This window comes from Orycteropus afer, unplaced genomic scaffold (assembly GCF_000298275.1).
Source record: "Orycteropus afer afer isolate SDZICR_OR568_19922 unplaced genomic scaffold, OryAfe1.0 scaffold00002, whole genome shotgun sequence".
NCBI classification, from domain to species: Eukaryota; Metazoa; Chordata; class Mammalia; order Tubulidentata; family Orycteropodidae; genus Orycteropus; species Orycteropus afer.
Window position 1 is genome coordinate 26,614,648 of NW_006921589.1, and position 5,908 is coordinate 26,620,555.

At 39.3% G+C, this 5,908-nt stretch overlaps 1 protein-coding gene across 1 annotated transcript in view; it reads left to right on the top strand.

Annotated features, from left to right (window-relative positions):
• INO80D (INO80 complex subunit D) overlaps window positions 1–5,908 on the top strand; it is a 51,154-nt gene that overhangs the window by 21,770 nt on the left and 23,476 nt on the right. The gene's annotated exons all lie outside the window — the stretch shown is intronic.

Genomic DNA, 5,908 nt, shown 5'->3' on the forward strand with positions numbered 1-5,908 from the left:
TCCTGTTTGGGGTTCATTGTACTTCCTGAAAGGATATATTCTCATCTTTCATTATACCAGGAAAATTCTCTTCCAACATATCTTCAACAGTTTTCTTGTTGGTTTTATTTGTGTCTTCCTGTTCTGGAATTCCAATGACATGTAGGTTATTCCTTCTGATGTATCCCCACATGAACCTTAGGCTTTCTTCATTTTATTTTGATCTTTTTTCTTATTTATCCCTTTCCAAAGAAGTGTTTCCAAAGGGATTGGCCTTTAATCACCTTAACTCTGTCTTCCATTGATTCAATTCTGCTCCTTGGCCCATTCAATGTCTTATCTATTTCTTAAAATTTAGTACTAATCTTCTGGATTTCTGTGTGTAGATTTTGTATCATTTCTAACTTTTCATTTATTTAGTAATTTTGTTCTTGTATTGTCTTTCAAAATTGTTGTAGGGTTTTCTCTGTATTTTCCTCAATTTTGTCAGTGTTTTCCTTGATCTGTCACTCAATTTGTTGAAGATACCTAAATATAATTCTTTTGAATTCCTTATCTGGGAGTTCTAATGCTGTGTCTTGCTCAGGGATGTGTTTTGGGTCTCTATCCTGGTCCCCTGTTTCTCCTGCTTTATCTTGCTTCTTTGTGTGGACTGTGATGCTCTGTTGTCTCCAAGACATTGTGACGTTTTTGTGTTTATATTTAATTGGTGATTATATGTTGGAGTGACTTGCCCACTATTTTCATTTTCTTTGTTTTATTTATATGTTATCTACACAAGCAGGGTACTGTGCTGTGTTCCTCTATTCACTAGTTGACAGCACTTACACACTCACCACCTGTCTCCTTTCCTGTTGTCAGCCTCTTGTATGTCCTAGACCTTGGCAAACAGAGCCTATTCTTAGGTCCCTGGAATCGGAATGAGAATGCTATCACTTTAAAATCCGAAATTGTTGCCATGTGTAAAAATTCAAAATGGCCGCATCCTTGGTCACTTTAAATATCCAAAATGGTCACCACTTGTAAACATTTAAAATGGCTGTGCCCTCAGTCACTTTAAATATCCAAAATGGCTGCCGCGTGTGAACAGTCAAAATGGCTGCACCCTCTGGACAGTGGAAAGTCAACAGCTCAGGTTGTCTCCCTCCTTGCTGTTTCCCTTCCTAGTCATAGACCACCAGTGCAGTTGTCCCTGCAGCCATTGGTGACCAGGGCTGATCTTTAGGTTAATTCTCAGGTCCCAACACCACTTGGAAATACTCAGGCTGTTGGTCCCGTCAGAGTAGCAGACAGTCCACAGCTCCGACTGTCTCTGTACTCACTGTTTTCGTTCAGGTTTTCCACTAGTTGGTGCCTAATTCACTTCTTTATGGTTCTTTACAAAGCTCAGGGCTCCAGGATTATCTTCTGTATGTCTGTCAATTGTTTTTTCTTTTCTTTGTTGAGGAGGATCTGTGTCGCTTGTCTGCCTATTCTTCCATCTTACCGGAAGTCCTCGATCTCAATTCTTATGACTTAGATTTTGACTTTTTTTAGAGAAGATACAGGTGTCTTAATAGAAATTAGCATTACTTCTACAGAAATAACTAAAAAAGAACTCATGTTCCATTTTTAAAAGGTGACGAAAGTGTAACTTTTGTGTTTGAAAGATGTCATCCTTCACTGAAGTTGATCTATTGTGATCACTTAATTGGTTTTTATGTTTTCAAAAACAAATTACTAATTTATTTTTATGTATTTTATAGTGACTTCCACCTGTATATTGCTTTTCCCTTCACCCAAATTAATACATGGATCTCTTCCAGTTAGTGGTTTATCCTGTTTTCCCTTTCCTCTGATAACTGTCAAGGAATGATACTTTCTGGGTGTAAACCTTTTCTTGGCTTTTTTCAGTGTTGTTATTGTTAGTGCCATCAGTTTGACTCCGACTCATGGTGACCGTATGTACAACAGAATGAAACACTACCGGGTCTAGTGCCAGCCTCATGATCCCTCCTACACCTGAGCCCATCATTGTAGCCACTGTGTCGGTCCAACTCATTGAGGGCCTTCCCCTTTTTCGCTGATCCTCTACATTACCAAGCATGATATCCTTCTCCAGGGAATGGTCCCTTCTGACAGCATGACCAAAGTAGGCGAGACAAAGCCTGGCCATTCTCACTTAAAAGGAGCATTCCAGCTGTATTTCTTCCAGGACAGATTTGTAAGTCCTTTTAGGAGACCATGCTACTCTTAGCATTCTTCTCCAACAACACAACTCAAAAGCATCAACTCTTCTTCAGTCTTCCTTATTCATTGTCCAGCTCTCACATGCATATGAGACAATTGAAAATACCATGGCTTGGGTTAGGTGCACCTTAGTCCTCAAGGAGACATCTGTACTCTTCAGCACTTGAAAGAGGTCCTTTGCAGCCAATTTGCCCAGTGCTATACGTCGTATGATGTCCTGACTGCTGCTTCCATTGGTATCGATTGTAGAACCAAACAGTGTGAAGTCTTTGACAACTTCAGTCTTTTCTCCATTTATCATGATGCTGCTTATTGGTCCGTTTGTGAGGATTTTTGTTTTCTTTAGTTGAGGTGTAATGCATACTGCAGACTGTAGTCTTTAATCTTCATTACTAAGTGCTTTAAGTCATCCTCACTTTCAGGAAGATAAGTTGCATTGTCTGCATATCGCTGGTTGTTAAATGAGCCTTCCTACAATCCTGATGCCAGTCGTCTTCATATAGTCTAGCTTCTTGGATTATTTTCTCAGCATACAAATTGAATAAATATGGGGAAAGGATACAACCCTAACACACTCCCTTCCTGATTTTACACTATACAGTATCCCCTTATTCTGTTCGAACAACAGCCTCCTGGTTTATGGTTCCTCAATGAGCACAATTAAGTGTTCTAGACTTCCCATTCTTCTCAATGTTATCCATAATTTGTTATGATCCACACAATCAAATACTTTTGCATAGTCAATAAAACACAAGAAAACATCTTTCTGGTATTCTTTGCTTTGATATCCCTCCTTACACGTCCTATTCTGAATCTAACTTACATTTCTGGAAGTTCCCTGTTGATATAGTGTTGCAACCATTTTTGAATTATCTTCAACAAGATTTTACTTGCATTAGTGATACTGTTCGATAATTTCTACATTCTGTGAGATCACCTTTCTTTGGAATGGGTACAAATACGGATCTCTTCCAGTCAGTTGGCCAGGTAGCTGTCTGCCAAATTTCTTGGAATAGCCGAGTGAGTGCCTCCAGCGCAGCACCTGTTTGTTGAAACATCTCAGTGGGTATTCTGTCTATTCTTCGAGCCTTATTCTTTGCCATTTCCTTCAGTGCACCTTTGACTTCTTCCTTCAAGAAGAAGGAACATGGAAGGAAGGAACATTGGTCCAGTTGTGGAACATGGAAGAACATGGAAGAAGGAAGGAATCATCTACTTCTCAAAGAATTGGCCAGTTGAAAACCTTATGAATAGCAGTGAAACACTATCCGATATATTACTGGAAGTTTTTCAGTAGTGGTCTCATATCATATTTATCCTTTTGTGATTGACTAATCTCACTCAGCATAACGTCCTATAGGTTCATCCATATTATGACATGTTTCACAGATTGAGTGTTACTTATTAATGTTGCATAGTTTTCCATTGTGTGTATGTACCATAGTTTGTTTATCCATCTATCCATTGATGGACACTTAGGTTGTTTTCATTTTTTTGCTATGGTGAATAATGCTGCAACGAATAGGTGTTCATACATCTTTTTGTGCCACAGCTCTTATTTCTCTAGGATATATACCTGATGGGGGCTTGCTGGATCATATGGTATTTCTATTTCCAACTTTTTAAGGAAGTGCCATGCCATTTTCCACAGTGATTGTACCATTTTACATTCCCACCAGCGGTATATGAGGATTCTAGTCTTTCCAAATCCTCACCAGCATTTGTTGTTTTCTGTTTTTTTGGAATTTGCGATATTAATACTAGAGTGAGATGATATCTCATTGTTTTGATTTGCATCTCTCTAATGACTAATGAGCAAATGGAAGAAATGACAAGGTAAAAGAGCTGAACAGAAGATTTCAAAGAGCAGCTCGGGTAGACAAAGCCAATTACTATAATCAAATGTGCAAAGACCTGGAGTTAGAAAACCAAAAGGGTAGAACACGCTTGGCATTTCTTAAGCTGAAAGAACTGAGGAAAAAATTTAAGCCTCGAGTTGCAATATTGAAAGATTCTATGGGCAAAGTATTGAATGATGCAGGAAGTATCAAAAGAAGATGTAAGGAATACATAGAGTCATTGTGCCAAAAAGAACTGGTTGATCTTCATCCATTTCAGGAGGTGGCATATGTTCAAGAACTAATGGTACTGAAGGAAGAAGTCAAAGCTGCACTAAAGGAATTGCCAAAGAACAAGGCTCCAGGAATTGACAGAACACCCATTGAGATGTTTCAACAAACAGATGCCCCATTGGAAGCACTCATTCAGCTATGCCAAGAAATCTGGAAGACAGCTACCTGGCCACCTGACTGGAAGAGATCCATATTTGTACCCATTCCAAAGAAAGGTGATCTCATAGAATGTGCAAATTATCAAACTATATCATTAATATTTCATGTAAGTAAAATCTGACTGAAGATAATTCAAAAATTGTTGCAGCACTGTATTGACAGAGAACTTCCAGAAATGCAAGCTAGATTCAGAAGAGGACGTGTAACGAGGGATATCATTGCTTCAAGAAGAGAGTGCATCAGGGTTGTATCCTTTCACCATAATTATTCAATCTGTATACTGAGTAAATAATCCAAGAAGCTGGACATATGAAGAGCAATGTGGCATCCAGTTTGGAAAAAAGTAAGAAGAATCATTAACCTGTGATAAGCTGATGGCACAACTTTGCTTGCTGAAAGTGAGGATGACTTGAAGCACTTACTGATGAAGATTGAAGAATACAGTCTGCAGTATGGATTACATTTCAATATAAAGAAAACAAAAATCCTCACAACTGGACCAATAAGCAGCATCACGATAAATGGAGAAAAGATTGAAGTTGTCATAGACTTCACATGACTTGGTTCTACAATTGTCACCAATGGAAACAGCAGTCAGGACACCAGACGATGTATGGCACTGGGCAAATTGCCTAAAAAGGACTTCTTTCAAGTGGCGAAGAGCACAGACGTCTCCTTGAGGACTAAGGTGCACCTGACACAAGCCATGGTATTTTCAGTTGTCTCATTTGCATGTGAAAGCTGGACAATGAATAAGGAAGACTGAAGAAGAGTTGATGCGTTTGAGTTGTGGTGTTGGTGAAGAATGCTGAAAGTACCGTGGACTGCTAAAAGAACTAACAGGTCTATCCTGGAGGAAGTGCAGCTGGAATGCTCCTTGGAAGTGAGAATAGCCAGACTTTGTCTCGCCTATTTTGGTCATGTTGCAGAAGGGACCATTCACTGGAGAAGTACGTCATTCTTGGTAAGGGGGAGGGTTGACAAAAGAGGGGAAGGCCCTCAACAAGATGGATTGACATGGTGGCAGCGGCGATGGTCTCAACTATAGCAAAGATCATGGATCTGGTGCAGGACCAGGCAGTGTTTCGTTCTGCTGTGCATAGGGTCGCTATGAGTCGGAGACAACTTGAAGGCACCTAACAACAACAACAGTGGCTAAATGAGCGTGAGCATTTCTTCACTTGTTTGGTATCTGCCTGAGTGTCTTTTTTGGTGAAGTGTCTATCTGTGTACTCTGCCCGTTTTTAAACTGGATTTTTCTTTTTGTTGTTGAGATGTTGAAATATTCTATAAATTTAGAGATTAGACCTTTGTCTGATGTATCAGTGCCCAAATTCTTTTCCTAATATTTAGATTCTTTTTGGCAAAGTCTTTTGATGCACATAAATGATTAATTTTAGGGGGACCTA